This window comes from Plectropomus leopardus, chromosome 17 (genome assembly GCF_008729295.1).
Source record: "Plectropomus leopardus isolate mb chromosome 17, YSFRI_Pleo_2.0, whole genome shotgun sequence".
Classification (NCBI taxonomy): domain Eukaryota; kingdom Metazoa; phylum Chordata; class Actinopteri; order Perciformes; family Serranidae; genus Plectropomus; species Plectropomus leopardus.
In genome coordinates, this window is record NC_056479.1 from 31,513,252 (window position 1) to 31,530,035 (window position 16,784).

Below are 16,784 nucleotides of genomic sequence, written 5' to 3' on the forward strand. Positions count from 1 at the left end.
GTGACTCTCAGTGACTTCAGTGACTCTGTGACTCTCTGTGTCTCAGTGACTTCAGTGTCTCTGTGACTTCAGTGACTCTCTGTGACTCTCTGAGATGACTGAGTGTGTGTTTTGTGTTCTGTTTGGGTTCCTCAGGTTCCTGCTGGTGTTCTCCTGTCTGGTTCTGTCTGTGTTCTCCACCATCAAAGAGTACGAGAAGAGTTCGGAGGACGCTCTCTACATCCTGGTAAAGACGCAGAGCTCCTGTCGTCCTCGCAGTGTTTGAAAGGGTTAATCTCCGTCTGTCACTTCAGAGAAAATAATCTGACAACCAGCTGATGTTTTTATTCTGATTGATGGATTTTTCGTCTTTTTTCTCTCTCTCTCATTTCTCTGTAAGTGTTGAGTCTCTGACGGACGGACCGTCTGTTTCTGCTGGCGATTTATTGTTTATTGAGAAAGTATAAAAATAAGATTGTCCTCTCCCGGTCCATCCTGCACCGTCAAAAAACTCGTGCTTTGATTTCAAATCTTCTGTTTAGGTTTCTCTAGTTTTTTAGATATTTCTCCACTCGTCTGTGTAACGCTTCGAAACTCGAGCGTATAGATTTCAGAAACATGATGAGAAAGCAAAGAGAAATCATGAGCAAGAAATCAGTAAAAAGTTGCAGGAAAATTATGTGAAGATGAGCAAAAATAGAAAAGTAAAAAAAAAAAAGACAGGTGCCGAAAATTAAAAATACTTATATTTACATTTCCTTTTCCCCCACGTTTTCTTTCTTAACATTAACATCAAACCAGTTTTCAATCCAGGTTAACAAAGGGTTAAATGCTGAAAACGTCCAGCAGGCCATTTTCATGTGAACGCAGAGTTCCAGTCTGAACTGCGAGGAGACGAAACTCCGCCCACCAGCAGCTCTGACCTGTGTGTGTGAGTGTGTGTGTGTGTGTGTGTGTGTGTGTGTGTGTGTGTGTGTGTGTGTGTGTGTGTGTGTGTGTGTGTGCGCGCGCGCGCGCGCGTGCGTGCGTGCGTGTGCGTGTGTGTGTGAGACAGGAAGTGGTCACTATCGTGGTGTTTGGGGTGGAGTACATGGTGAGGATCTGGGCTGCAGGCTGCTGCTGCTGCCGCTACAGAGGCTGGAGAGGACGCCTCAAATTCGCCAGGAAACCCTTCTGTGTCATTGGTGAGTCTGATGACTTTAACAACACAAATCTCTCTGTGTCATCGATGTGTCTGGTGACTTTAACAACACAAACCTCTCTGTGTCATCGGTGAGTCTGGTGACTTTAACAACACAAACCTCTCTGTGTCATCGGTGAGTCTGGTGACTTTAACAACACAAACCTCTCTGTGTCATCGATGAGTCTGGTGACTTTAACAACACAAACCTTTTTCTTTCCCTTTTTACTCGAGTACTGTAGTGAAATCCGTTGTTGAGACACATGTCCTGTCCTTGTCTTCCTATCCTGTTATATTCTGTCTCCTGTCCGTCTTGGAGGGAAATGTCCTTTTTATGTCTCTGCGTTTATTTGACAGCTGCAGAAACTTCAGATTCAGATTTTCACATAAAAAACATAACAAGAGTTTATAAAATCTGATGTTTGTTGTAAATAAAAGACCAAACAGTTTATATACGACAACAAAAAATCCCCACAAACAAACGGATTAATCAATCAGCTGATTGACAGAACATTTATCAACAACTATTCTGGTAAACATTTATTCGGGGGATTTATTTATTTAAGTTTTGAGTTTGGGGGTCTTTTTCCTGCTGTTGCTGTTGCTGTTGTTGTTGCTGTTTCTGTTGCTGCTGTTGTTGTTGCTGTTGTTGTTGTTGTTGTTGCTGTTGCTGTTGCTGTTGTTGTTGCTGTTTCTGTTGCTGCTGTTGTTGTTGCTGTTGTTGCTGTTGCTGTTGCTGTTGCTGTTGTTATGGAGTTGGGGGATGTTATTATTTTTGTGAGTTTTGTGTTTTTTGTGTTTTGTTTTGATTTTTCTGCACTGAGTATTTTTACTTGTAAAACTTCAGATACATTTTTACTAATTTACTCACTTTTACTGCAAAACTTTTACTGGGACAGACTGATTACACTAACTGTCTCTGTCTGTCTCTGTCTCTGTTTCTGTCTGTCCCTGTCTCTCTGTCTCTCTGTCTGTCTTTCTGTCCCTGTCTCTGTCTCTCTGTCTGTCTCTTTTTGTCTGTGACTTTCTCTCTGTCTTACTCTGTCTGTCTCTGTGTCTGTCGATATCTCTTTCTGTCTCTGTCTGTGTGTCCCTGCAGACATCATGGTGCTGATAGCGTCCATCTCGGTCCTGGCGGCGGGGACACAGGGGAACGTCTTTGCCACCTCTGCGATCAGGTCTCTGCGGTTCCTGCAGATCCTGAGGATGATCCGGATGGACAGGAGGGGGGGGACATGGAAACTGCTGGGCTCTGTGGTCTACGCCCACAGCAAGGTGAGCGGGGACACACCTGTCCTCTTCCTGTCCATCTGTCCCTCAGTCCCCCATCACCTGTCTGCCCCCACCCTCTGTCCAGGACTCTGTCTCTGTGTCTCTCTGTGATGATGTCTCTGTGGGACCATGTGTCCATGTCTGTCCCCCTGCAGGAGCTGATCACTGCGTGGTACATTGGCTTCCTGTGTCTCATCCTGGCGAGCTTCCTGGTTTACCTGGCCGAGAAAGAGGACAACGAGCAGTTTGAGACGTACGCGGACGCCCTCTGGTGGGGACTGGTGAGTCCACACACTGCCAGGGGACATGTCTAAGCTGACAGGTAGGACATCGTGTCTCAGGAGACACAGGTAGGACACCATGTCTCAGGGAACACAGGACGGACATCATGTCTCAGCTAAAAGGTAGGACGTCGTGTCTCAGGAGACACAGGTAGGAATTTGTCCTCTGAGGGATCTGATGGTCTGTGTCCATCTCTGTCAGATCACCTTGACGACCATCGGTTATGGAGACAAGTTTCCGATCACGTGGAACGGACGGCTGCTGGCCGCCACCTTCACGCTCATTGGAGTGTCCTTCTTCGCTCTGCCCGCCGTGAGTCAGTCTGATGACATCGCGTGATGTCATCACACGATGTCATCGCGGTGTCACTCAGAACAGCTGGTAGATACGAGTCTGAAACAGCTCATCCTCCGTCTGCTCCTCCTTCTCACTCTTCCTTGTCCTCCTCCTTCCTCCTGTCCTCCTGTCTTTGTCCCTGTCTGTCCTCAGGGGATCCTGGGTGGTCAGGTTTTGCTTTAAAGGTTCAGGAGCAGCATCGACAGAAACACTTTGAGAAGAGGAGAAACCCAGCAGCTGGACTCATCCAGGTCAGCACCTCCTGCTTCTGCACCTTCTCTCTCTCCTCTCCTCTCCTCTCTCCTCCTCTCCTCTCCTCTCCTCTTCTCTCCTCTTCTCTCTCCTTGTCTCCTCTCCTCTCTCCTCCTCTCTCCTCCTCTCCTCTCCTCTCCTCTCTCCTCCTCTCTCCTCTCCTCTCCTCTCCTCTCCTCTCCTCTCTCTCTCTCTCTCTCCTCTCTGTCTCTCTCCTTTGTCTCCTCTCCTCTCCTCTCTCTCCTCTCCTCTCCTCTCTCCTCTCCTCTCCTCTCCTCTCCTCTCCTCTCCTCTCCTCTCCTCTCTCCTGTCTCCTCCTCTCTCCTCTCCTCCTCTCCTCTCTCTCCTCTCCTCTCTCTCTCCTCTCCTCTCCTCTCCTCTCCTCTCCTCTCCTCTCCTCTCCTCTCTCTCCTGTCTCTCCTCTCTCTCTCTCTCTCCTCTCTCTCTCTCCTCTCTCTCTCTCTCTCTCTCTCTCCTCCTCTCCTCTCTCTCTCTCTCCTCTCTCTCTCCTCCTCCTCTCCTCCTCTCCTCTCTCTCTCCCTCCTCTCCTCTCTCTCTCCTCTCCTCTCCTCTCTCCTCTCCTCTCTCCTCTCCTTGTGTCCTCTCTCTCTCTCTCCTCTCTCTCTCTCTCTCCTCTCTCCTCTCCTCTCCTCTCCTCTCCTCCTCCTCCTCTCTCCTCTCTCTCTCTCTCCTCTCCTCTCCCCCCCTCTCTCTCTCTCTCCTCTCTCTCCTCTCCTCTCTCCTCTCTCTGTCCTCTGTGTCCCTGCAGGCAGCTTCCTTCCTGCTCCTTTAGCGTCTGTCCTCTGTCCTCTGTCCTTTGTGTCCCTGCAGGCAGCGTGGAGAGTTTATGCCACCAACCTGAGTCGGACTGATCTGACCTCCACCTGGGACTATTATGAGAGGACGGTGTCTGTCCCCATGTACAGGTGAGACTCCTCCTTTTTACCTGTCCTCTGTCTAATATTCCTCCTTTTTACCTGTCCTCCACTTGTCCTCCTGTCCTTCACTTATCTCTCTGTCCACCTGTCCTCCTCTTGTCCTCCCTCTGTCTTTCTGTCCTCCACTTATCCTCCTTACTCTGTGTGTGTGTGTGTGTGTGTGTGTGTGTGTGTGTGTGTGTGTGACTCTGTGTGTGTGTGTGTTACAGGTTGATTCCTCCTCTGAATCAGCTGGATCTGCTGAGGAACCTCAAGAACAAGTCCGGACTCTCCTTCAGGTCTACACTACTACTGATACTACTACTGATACTACTACTGATACTACTACTACTAGGGATACTACTGTACTACTACTGATACTACTACTACTAGGGATACTACTGATACTACTACTGACTACTACTGATACTACTACTACTACTGATACTACTACTGATACTACTACTACTAGGGATACTACTGATACTAAAACTGTACTACTACTACTGGGTACTACTGATACTTGTAGGGATACTACTGATATACTACTACTGATACTACTACTACTAGGGATACTACTGATACTACTACTGATACTACTACTGACTAGGGATACTACTGATACTACTACTGATACTACTACTGATACTACTACTACTAGGGATACTACTGATACTACTACTGATACTACTACTGATACTACTACTGATACTACTATGACTACTGATACTACCACTACCACTACTAGTAATACTAATATTAATATTTTTGCTATTACCACCACTGCTACTACTACTACGACTACATCTACCACTACTGCTACTTGTAGTACTGTATGTGCTGCTGTAATGATCTGCTACAAACCTCTTTCACTTTTTATGGTGTCTCAATCCTCACAACTATAACTATAACTGTCTGTCTCCGTCTCTCTCTGTCCCTGTCTCTGTCTGCCTGTCTTTGTGTCTTCAGGAAGGACGCCCAGCCTGAGCCGTCCCCCAGGTCAGTGTCCACCTCTTCTCAGACTCACTGATAGTTATGCTGAATTTGATGGTGGTAGTTTGAGGTCACAGCTGATTGGTCAGCTGATCAATCAGCTAATCAAGCTGATTGATCAGCTGATTGATCAGCTGTCCCTTAGCTGGTCTGTGTTTGAGGTGTTGTGGTTGAATAAACTTTATTGATCAGGTCTTGGGGTTCAGTCCTCGGATTCATAGATCTAAAGTTCCGGCTTTCGTTGTTTTTCATTATTTTTTGCTGATTTCAATCGTCTTTAGAAATGTCTTCAGACGCTCAGAGACGGGAGGACAGTTTCATCGATGTTTTCTTTTTCTGACGTTTTAAAATCTCTGGAAACCTCAAATATCTGTTCAATAATTGAATGTCATTCTTAAACTGGTCACGATGGAAACAATCTCACATGGACACGTCCGTGAATCCGAGGATCATTTTAGCCGAACGACTCGTTTCACTGTCAAGATTTCACCACCCGAGAACACGTGGAGAGTCGGACAGGACTCGGGTTTACATGTTCAACCAGAACTGAACCACAAGTCAGTCTCCGCTGGCACAAGTTACCCACTCACACACTCGGACACACTCGGAGACACATAATAACACAATAATATATGTGTGACTGCCCGATGGCGTCACAGCCTGTGTCTGTGTCTGTGTGTGTGTGTGTGTTGGTGTGTGTCTGTGTGTGTGTTGGTGTCTGAGTGTGTGTGTTGGTGTGTGTGTGTGTGTGTGTGTGTGCGTGCGTGCGTGCGTGCGTGCGTGCGTGCGTGTGTGTGTGTGTGTGTGCGCGTGTGCGTGCGTGCGTGTGTGTGTGTGTGGTCCCTGCAGTCAGAAGGTCAGTCTGAAGGAGAGGGTCTTCTCGTCTCCGCGGAGTTCAGGAACCAAAGGCAAAGGTTCTCCCCAGCACGGTGAGTGTCTGCCGTCTCTGGCTGAGTTCTCGGAGAATCAGGCTGATCTCTGGTCAGCCTGATTCTCCAGAATGTTCTGAGTTCTGTGTCGTGGACGACTGGACTTGCTGGTGTTTCTTGAGGTGGTTTCGCCTCCTCGTCTGAGCGGCTCTTTCAGTTCTAAACATCTAAACATCTTTAGAACCGTAGGAGCCGCTGGGTTCTAAAGTTGGAACGTCTGTGATCGAGCCCTCAGCAGGGAACGTTCCCACAACGCTGGCTAACATTTCCTGTAAAAGAAAACATTAGAATCTAACATTCAAAGAACTTTTTAAGGATGTTTATCATTCACACAATGTAACCGCTCGTTCACCCCAGACGTGTTTGTGTTCAAAGTCAAAGCAACGATGTGGACAGATGTGAATTCGGGCCGGGTGGTGCGAAAGATGCCTTGCGATGGACATGAAGGACGCGTAGTTGAAATTAGTTGAAATTATTCAACTGGTGTGAACGTGCGGCGACGTTTGAACTGCAACATTGTGAGGATGTTTTGGTGATGCTGAAGAGAAGGTGAAGAGGTGACAGATCAGAGAAAACGTTCCCACAATTTTACATGAGAACAAAGGAAGAACGTTTTCAAAGCAGCATTCAGAAAATGTTATTGAGGACTGAGATTACAGAACCTTTTTAATGGAAATGTGATGTAAACTTTAAGAACCTTCTGGGAACTAAAATAAAACTTGTCGCTGAAAACGTTACGGAAACATCACATTGGTTGCACTGTAACGTTCTCAGACTTCTTCCTCTCCTTCCTTTGTCTCTAGCGGTTCCCACAGTCGTTCCCGGTGTGGCTCCTGGAGTTGCTCCTGGAGTTGCTCCTGGAGGTCCTGGGGGGCTTGGGGGCCTGGGGAGTGTCCAGGCCCTGCGGCGGTCCCCCAGCATGGAGCCCACTCTGGAGGAGAGTCCCAGTAAGGTTCCAAAGAGCTGGAGCTTCGGAGAACGTAGCAGAACCAGACAGGCCTTCAGGATCCGAGGAGCTGCCTCCCGCCAAAACTCTGAAGGTAAGAGGGGCGCAGTCCGGCGAACCAGAGCCATCTGCTGCAGGTGGAGCCCAAACGTCCCCAACAGGACAGTTTAGAGTTAACACAAGGTGACAGAGTGACAGGAGTTCTCTCAGAGTCAGACGGACCGCCGTCCTCTGCAGGGTTCCTCACAGCACGCCGTTACTCCGTTCAGCCAGACGGGGCCGCTCGTCTCTGATGCTCGCTCAGACATCGGGGACCTCCTGGTCTCTCTGAGGGTCTTCGGACAGGAGAGAGATCCTCTGTCCCTCTGCGGAGGGTCTTCATTCCTGAAGGACCCAGAGAAAATCTAAAATGAGAGAAGGAGAAAGTCCGAGGAGGGAGTCATTGATGTTCGACCGTATTATCCTGAAGTGAAACCATCGACCAAAGTATTAACCCTTTGAAACCTGGAGTGATTATGTTATTATAATAATACGTCTGAGTAAAAGCGCGTTGAAAGAATTGATGGAGGAGCGCAGCAAGAGTGCGATGAAAGACTGAATGTTACCGGTTCAGAAAAACGCCTCGTGTTTAACACGTTAAGCCTCGTTAAAAACAGCTTCAGGTGATGATGGTGGTGAAAGCAGCTCTGATGATTAAATTATGGAAATGTGCCTGTAGGACTGAACTGGCAGTAAAAGACCGACACAGACACAAACGCTCCCACGAGCGCGTCGGTGCACGCCTTCAAATGATATTACCCCTGACGTTCCCGAAGTACCACTGCTGTTGAGAAACGCTAAACTGAACAATTGTTGGATGAAGAGAGTCAGAGACACATTCAGTCGTAAATATTCAGAGGTTATGTTTTCTATCCAGGAACACTTTGGGAATAAGTGTTTTAGTAACACTTTTAAGGGCTGTCCTCTGGGATATTGTGTCTTGATAAAATTTAAATGGAATACCTCAAGCAATAAAAGGACTAATATACAGTAGTTACTCCTTAACCGCCACCATTCACACACACACACACACACACACACATTATTGTACATTATACACATTACATATTATACACATTATCCGTTAACAGTATTACACATTAATATTTATTCGTCTGTTGAAGTGTTGAAGCATCTGAAATAAAGTAAATAACTGATGTTGAGACAAAAATCCAAACAGATTTCGAACATTTAAAATCTGCTGTATTAAAACCTCCAACCACACAATGTCTGGATCAGCCTGTGAGCTCAGAGTAACGTCCGTCTCTCTGTGGTCCGTAGATGTGTCCTCTTCAGCCGCTGTCCTCTATGTGTGTGTTTGTCCCGTCACTTTAGACCAACAAACAGATGTGATGTCGGCTGTGGACGTCACTGAACCAAAGTTTACTGAGTTAACTTTTCCTGCTCTGTACTCACTGTCCGTCTCAGTGGGTCCATTTCTGTCCTGCAGTCATGTGATCTGTCGGCAGACTAATGTAGAGTAAAGACATTGATGAGACACCCGTTAGCTGGAGATCTCCGGACGATGACGGTGATGATGATGAGCAGTGTCATCCTCCTTTGATGAAGGTTTGTCTCCTCTCTCCTCCGGCAGTGCTGATAGAGATGCAGGACGAAGAGTTCAGACAGAAGAGCTCACCAGGTCAGACACACACACACACACTAACACGCTAAAACACACACGCTAACACTTACTAACACACACTAACCCTCCTCTAAGTCCTCCATCATCACTGAAGTTGTTTGCGTCCCCACAGAGTGCTGCAGGGAGGATGTTTTTCTGAAGCTAGCGTCGCCCTGGTTCCCTTGTCAAAAAGCCTCCGGTTTATTTATCGGATTTTGGATCATTGCAGAAAAGAAACGTTTATGATTCTTACAGGTTTTGTACAGCAGATCAAATTTCAGGATTTTTTAAGCCTAAATATGGTCAGCAGGAGAAAAAGCTAACATCAGGCTGTAAACACACCACACCACGGCCACATGACTCAGCATCTCCACCACGGTTACATGATTCAACGTCTCCACCACAGTCACATGACTCAGCGTCTCCACCACGGTCACATGACTCAGCGTCTCCAAGACGATCACATGACTCAGCGTCTCCACCACAGTTACATGACTCAGCGTCTCCAAGACGATCACATGACTCAGCATCTCCACCACGGTTACATGACTCAGCGTCTCCACCACGGTCACATGACTCAGCGTCTCCACCACGGTCACATGACTCAACATCTCCAAGACGATCACATGACTCAGCGTCTCCACCACGGTTACATGACTCAGCGTCTCCAAGACGATCACATGACTCAGTGTCTCCACCACGGTCACATGACTCAGCGTCTCCACCACGGTCACATGACTCAACATCTCCAAGACGATCACATGACTCAGGGTCTCCAAGACGGTCACATGACTCAGGGTCTCCACCACGGTTACATGACTCAGTGTCTCTACCATGGTCACATGACTCAGCGTCTCCACCACGGTCACATGACTCAGCATCTCCATCACAGTTACATGACTCAGCATCTCCACCACAGTAACATGACTCAACGTCTCCAAGACGGTCACATGACTCAGTGTCTCCACCACGGTCACATGACTCAACGTCTCCACCACGGTCACATGACTCAGTGTCTCCAAGCCGGTCACATGACTTAGCGTGTCCACCACAGTCAGGCTGTAAGCCGTGTTCATCCACCAAACATATTCAACCAAAAAACACATCTAACCAAACACAAGAACTTTGAGACGAGGGAACAGGAAGTGCTGAAATGCCAACTCGTTGTTCAGGTTTTTGGGCTGGTTCCTGGAGCATTCTCTAGAAAAGTGAACTAACTAACTAGTGAGTCTTCTGTCCAGCGTCAGACTGTACTTTTAAGACTTGTGTTCTTTAAAGTCGTCCTCGTGTGGAACGTCCAGCTCAGATGGATACTGGACTTAATGGGAACCTGGAGGCGGTAAGATGGGGGGGTCAGTAAATGTTGAGGGACCCTCAACAGGACGATCCGTCTATGATCAGGACATGACAGAAGTGTGATTTATGTCCAGACGTTTGAGACACTGATGCTGTTGTTTCAGAGGCCAGCCTGCCGGGAGAGGACATGGCCGACGACAACAAGAGCTGCCACTGTGAGTTTGTCCCTCAGGACCTGACCCCAGGGTTAAAGGTCACCATCCGAGCCATCTGGTACGTTTCCTCTCATCCAGGAACCACCGATCTGCTCATCGTTCATCGCTGTGCTCATTGTTCATTTGCTGCTTATTCTGCACTGAACTCATTCTGCTTTTGATTCACATTATTTTTTTGTGTTTGTTTTTGATTTATTTGTGCTCACCCCAGGGTCAAAGGTCACCATCAGCTGTTGGGTAAGAGCAGTCAGTCTGCCCTCCACTTAGCGCCATCCTTTTCTCTTGTTTCACTCTTTTCTGTTCTTCCACTCTCTTTGGTTGTCTGATACCAAAACTCCTCTGTCATGCTCTTTGTTAAGACATTCTTTATTATTATTAATTTTATTATTATTATTATTACTGCCCTCCACTTAGCGCCATCCTTTTCTCTTGTTTCACTCTTTTCTGTTCTTCCACTCTCTTTGGTTGTCTGATACCAAAACTTCATGCTCTTTGGTAAGACCTTCTTTTGTATTATTAATTCTTTTATTATTTTTATTATTATTATTATTATTGTTACCCTTGTTCTTCTCCTTGTCGTTGGTGGTGGTGGAGTGTCTTTCCCTCCTCTTCCAGCTCCTCTCCTGTCTGCTTTTTAAAGTTCTAGAGTTATGTAAAGTTCGTGTGAACAGGATCAGGTATCAGGAGCTGATTCTGGATCAGCTGGGATCCAAAACTCCAGCAGACAAGACCAGCAGGCCTCCGAACATTCACTACATGTAGTTCCAAAGTGTAGTTTTAGTGTACTTTGTTTCTGTGCTTCCCCTGCTTTATCCATCCATTTTCCCGCCCTCTTGGTCCTGGACCTGGACCTGGCCCTGGTCCTGTTCCTGGGGTTGGGGTTGTGCAGGACTTGCAGACTGGTCTTCCTGCGGGGCTCCGGGGTTTCGTGTATTGTTGGTGACTTTTACCAGTTGTCAATTTCGTGCTCCTTCCCAACTGTCACTCACCAAAACTTCAAACTTGACATTGAGTCGTCTTTGCAGCTTTGTAGCTTTGTAGCTTTGTCTCAGGCTAAAGGAAGATAGCTCAAACATCGTTCTCAGTAGCCGTGTACACAGCTCTGCTTCACTGGCAATGGCAGAGGAATCTATAGCCTGTTTTTAGCGTGTTTACCAGTGTTCATAAAAACAGCGTTCACACGCTTACTTTGGTGGAAAACTGGATGTAAGGTGCCTCCTCTGGGAGGAGTTAATTCATTTTTTTTAGATTGTAGCCTTTAATGAAGCAGGTTTGTTCTCCTGAGATTAAAGATCTCCTTAACAAGAGCGGTGGGGCAAAGAACAGCAGCAGAGGCTTTCAACAGCAAGTAAAATTCACGTTAAAGCACATAAGATCCTGGTCCTGAGAATCAGGATTCTGGTCCTGAGAATCAGGGTCCTGATTAGATGTTGAACCGCCTCAGCTGACTCATCAGGTGGAGCATTTGTTCTCCACCTTTGGAACTGATTTAATGTTTGGATCCACCACCTAGTTCGTTCCAGACCCTCCACAGGTCTGAGAAACTAGATTCACTACATCAGTACTGTCACCCCTGTTCCACCAACACGGAACCGGTTCCGCTCCAGTTCCTTCACCTAATTTTAAATTGTTCAGAGCATTTTGAACAAAAATAAATTAGCATAAAACTGGTGGTTTTAGCAAATAACAGTCCGGCTGTTGTACGGATTTCAAGTCAGTTCTCAGCTGGAACCAAAAAAATCTGTTTTTCCTTTGACCTGAAGTGTGAACTGTGGCATCATCAGTGGGTGTGTCTTATTCTACATGCTGGACGGAGACGATGGAGACGTTTAGTGAGAAATCACCTGGAGACAAAGAGCTGGTACAGTCTCTCAGGAACAGGTGGTTCCTGCTTGTTTTTTGGATGATCCTACAGCTCTCTCCGATCACAACACGACCCAGATTAAATCTGATAAAAAATAGTGAAACCGGCTGGTTCATGAGACGGCAACCAGGCTCCAAGAATCCTGAACAGAACCACTTCAAGAACCAGAGCTCCTGTGGTGGATCTGGAGTACGAGTGCCTTAGAGCAGCTGAGCTGGTGGCAGTTGTCAGAGTTTGACTTCCTGTTCTGTCCCTCTGTCTCAGCATCATGCGCTTCATGGTGTCCAAGAGGAAGTTCAAGGAGAGTCTTCGTCCCTATGATGTGATGGACGTGATTGAGCAGTACTCAGCAGGACACCTGGACATGCTCGCCCGCATCAAGAACCTCCAGTCCAGGTTTGACCTCCGACCTCCTCTGTCTGTCTGATTATTATTAATATTATTATTATTATTATCATAATCTTTATTTATAGAGCAGTTTTTGAGATCCACTGCACAAAGTGCTTCACAACATCACAACACAACTTTTAAACCATCAGGTTTAAAAAAAAAAAAAAAAAAGAGTTTGATGTTTAAAATCCAAATCCAAAAGGATTCACTTTTTCCTCAGTTCCTAGGATTTTAGGACATTAGTGTCTTAGCTAGAACCTTTTTTTGATCAACAAGCTTTTTTTATGCTGTTTCGTGCACTCTGACACCTTATGGATACTGCCAGTTAGAAAATGGTTGGGGGGCCTCAGGGGCCCTATCAGGGGCCATATTTGGCCTGTGGACCATCAGTTGAGAATCACTGCTGCAGGTCTTGTGTAACTTTAAGCTTTCCATCATCACTAAAATAAGCCCATGGATTATTTGACATCGGCTTCACAGTCGGAAAACTTGTGTCTGGTCGAGTCTCGACTCGATCAAGCCGTGTCTTCGACGTCAGCGCATTCTTATTATACGGGTTCATGTACGGAAATGTTGGGGAGCCCAGGTGTCCTGGAGCTGACTGAAGGTGTCTCCTGATTGCAGGGTGGACCAGATAGTTGGTAGAGGGACACCTATCACAGACAAGGACCGTCCCAAAGCAGCCAATGAGGAGCTTCCTGAGGACCCGAGCATGATGGGACGATTGGGGAAGGTGGAGAAGCAGGTAAGACTGTGAGCTCCAGAGCTCAGAACCTGCTGGGTTCTTCTGATCCAGCTTCAGACTTGAACTTCATTGGTCCGCTGCTGGTCTTGTGTCCTTCAGGTCCTGTCCATGGAGAGAAAGTTGGACTTCCTGGTTAACATCTACATCCAGCGCATGGGAATCCCTCAGGCTGAGACAGACGCCTACTTTGGATCCAAGGAGCCGGACCCAGCCCCGCCCTACCACAGTCCAGTGGACCACCTGGAGAAGAGCCAGTCCATCTCCAAGATCCACCAGTCAGTGTCCGCCTTTACTGGGAACCCGCAAAACCAATCACACCCCCCAAACCCAGTAACACCCCAAAGAACTACTAACTCCCCCCAGAACCAGTCACACCCCACAGAACCACTAACACCCCCCAGAACCACTAACACTCAAAAGAACCACAAACACCCCCCAGAACCAGTAACACCCCATAGAACCACAAACAGCCCCCAGAACCACTAATACTCAAAAGAACCAGTAACACCCCACAGAACCACTAACTCCCCTCAGAACCAGTAACACCCCATAGAACCACTAACAGCCCCCAGAACCAATTGTTTACCTTTGGTTTTCTGCTTGTTTACCTGTTGTTTACTGGTTGTTAACCGGTTGGTTACCTGTTGTTTACTGGTTGTTAACCAGTTGGTTACCTGTTGTTTACAGGGAGTGTCGGGCGGACGGCGCTGAAAGGAGTCACGTGGCGGGGAAGATGGTCCGCTCCAGCAGCTCCACCGGACACAGGAACTACAGCGCCCCCACCTGCCCACCCTCCACCTCCTGGCAGCCAATTAGCTCCCAGCTCCACCAGCAGGCCCCGCCCCCTCCCCAGCGTAGCCACGGTAACACTCCGAGTCCCGCGGGGGATGGGTCGCTCGTTCGACTCCCTCCTCCTCCAGCCGGAGAGAGACATGGAGGGAACCGATCCCACCGGCACAGCACCGGGGAGCGAGGAGGGGGGGAGAGGCCCGAGAGGGGAGGAGAGGGAGCCAACGGGAGCAGGGGGGGAGGGGAGGAGGTGAAGGCGGATAGCGACGCCTCCATCTCCATCCCCTCTGTCGACCACGAGGAGCTGGAGCGCTCCTTCAGCGGCTTCTCCATATCCCAGTCCAGAGAGAACCTGGACTTCCTCAACAACAGCTTCTACTCCGCCGCCCCCCTAGGAGACCGCCAAGGAGGAGGAGCAGGAGGAGGCGCTGCCCGCTGTGCCACTGTCCGGCCATACATCGCAGAGGGGGAGTCGGACTCCGACTCAGAGCTCGGCGCCCCCTCACCACACTCGGACCGGGCCTGGACCGGGACCAAGTAGAGCTGAAGGGTCAGAACCAGCAGAACATTCAGAACCAGAACGTTCAAACTAACGAGCAGAACCACCAGTAAAAGGGGGTCCAGACTCTAAACACCAGCTGGAGGCAGACTGAAGCATCATGGGAGCTGGGACAGAGCACCGGGGGTCACCGGGGGTCACCGGGGGTCACCGGGGTCAGCAGGGGTCACTGGGGTCACCTGGGGTCACAGTGCTCCTCTTCATCTGAATGTTTTAACCTGTACAGCAAATGTTTGTCCTCAGTGTCCACTGTGGGACACGCTCACACCTGACTGGATGCATGATTAAACTCTATAATCAGCGCCACATATTCACACCTCACTGCTGCATTTATTCGTACATTTAGTTAAAAAGGACGACACAATCGTCATGGTAACTACAGACTGCATCACCGTGCCCACCGCCTCATCTGTTTGTTTGTTTGTGGCACACAGAGCGACGCTGCAGGTTAACCTGTCTCTGCTGTGGCGTCCTGTGGACGGTGACGGTGTTAGACGATGGACTCTCAGATGTGACGGTGAGGTTTTACTTCCTGTCCCTCAGTGTGATGGACGATGTGTCTCAGACAGACAGGAGTCCTGAGTGGACACGTCTCTGTCTGTGGAGGTTCTTTGTTTTATTTCCATCCGTCTGTCTGAGCTTTCGTTATGTGGATCATGTCCGCTGCGTCTGTCCGTCCTCCGTATATCATAGATATGTGTCAACATGTCCCTCAGCAGTCCCCCAGGACATCCTCTGCAGCACCAGCTCAGATCAGAGTTACTTCTCTGCTTGAACTTGTTGAAACATTTCTGACTCGTGTCTTGGCCTCAGGTTGTGCCGCGCTCTCGAGTCTCAGCTGACTCTGTATGCAATGACGGCGCGTCCACAAACTCGTCATGTTCTCACACCAGCTTCCTGTGGCAGAGTCACTGTTACAGGAAGTCAGACCCATCCTCGCCACAGATTTCCTGTCACTGTTTTGGGCTGACGTCTGGAGTCATTCAGGAACCTTAATGTCCTAAAATCCTAGAAATGTCCTAAAGTCCTAGAAATGTCCAAAGTCTTAGCAATGCCCGAAAATCCAAGAGATGCCCTCAAGTCCAAGAAATGTCCTAAAATCCTGGAAATGTCTTAAAATCCTAGAAGTGTCGTCAAGTCTTAGAAATGTCCAGAATCCTAGAAATGACCTGAAATCGTAGAAACATCCCAAATCCTATAGAAGTCCTAAATCTCTAGAAATGTCCTCATGTCGTACCATACAGTATAAATGCTGTGACTGTCATTTTGGAAAAGTGGTCCCCAAGCAGGGCAGGTTGAGTATCACTGCTGCTGTAAACGTTGTGATTCTCTGGTTTATGAACATCTGATCAATCAATTAATTAATTCAGTTTTTTCAATCTTATTTATGAAGCCCATTTTCACAGATGAGTTTGCCTCAGAGAGTTTTGAGCAGACAGCATCCCTCAATACTTAGACCCTCACAGAGACAAAGGACAAACTCCCCAAACAAACTCTGTAACGAAAAGGAGAAGGGAAAAAATGGTAGAAACCTAAATCAGCTCAGGACCAATATGTGATCAGATCAATATGTGATCAGCTGATCAATCCGCTCTCCTCTGATTGGTTCTTGAAAGCAACTCATCCTTCACGTCCTGTTGTGTCGACCTGGTTAAACGCGTTTATCCGTTGGAATGTAAACACACTTTATTCCTTGTGTTATGTGTCGTGTTTTTACAGAAGTAAAACAAAAATATTAAATTAATGAATGAATATCTTGTGAAGAATTTTTGTCTGTCGGTCATCTGATCGTCCACCTGTGTGTCCAAATGTTTAAACAACGTTCAAACATCACGTTCGTTTCTGTGGTCGCCGTCTGTCAGGTGAAATCAGTGAAATGTTTTGGAGAAAAAACGGTACGATAAATCTCAACATGCTGATGCTGTTTGTACAGAACGCTTCCTGTTTGAATGTATTTAATACTCATTAAAAACCTTAAACTCCTGACAGACCGTCTCCAGTCTCGTCTCATGTCTCCAATGAATTACACTGCTGAGACTGTCCGTTGCTGTGATGTGTGAGGACACTGGTTTATGAGGACATCGGTATGCATGCTGTTTGTACTCCAGTTTGTGTGGACGTTACTCTGGTTTGTGAGGACATTACTCTGGTCCATGGGGACATTACTCTGGTCCATG

The 16,784-nt window shown here is 47.7% G+C and overlaps 1 pseudogene; it reads left to right on the forward strand.

The window, feature by feature from the left end:
- Positions 1–16,586, forward strand: part of LOC121956838 — a 17,497-nt pseudogene extending 911 nt beyond the window's left edge.
- Positions 16,587–16,784: the final 198 nt, after the last annotated feature.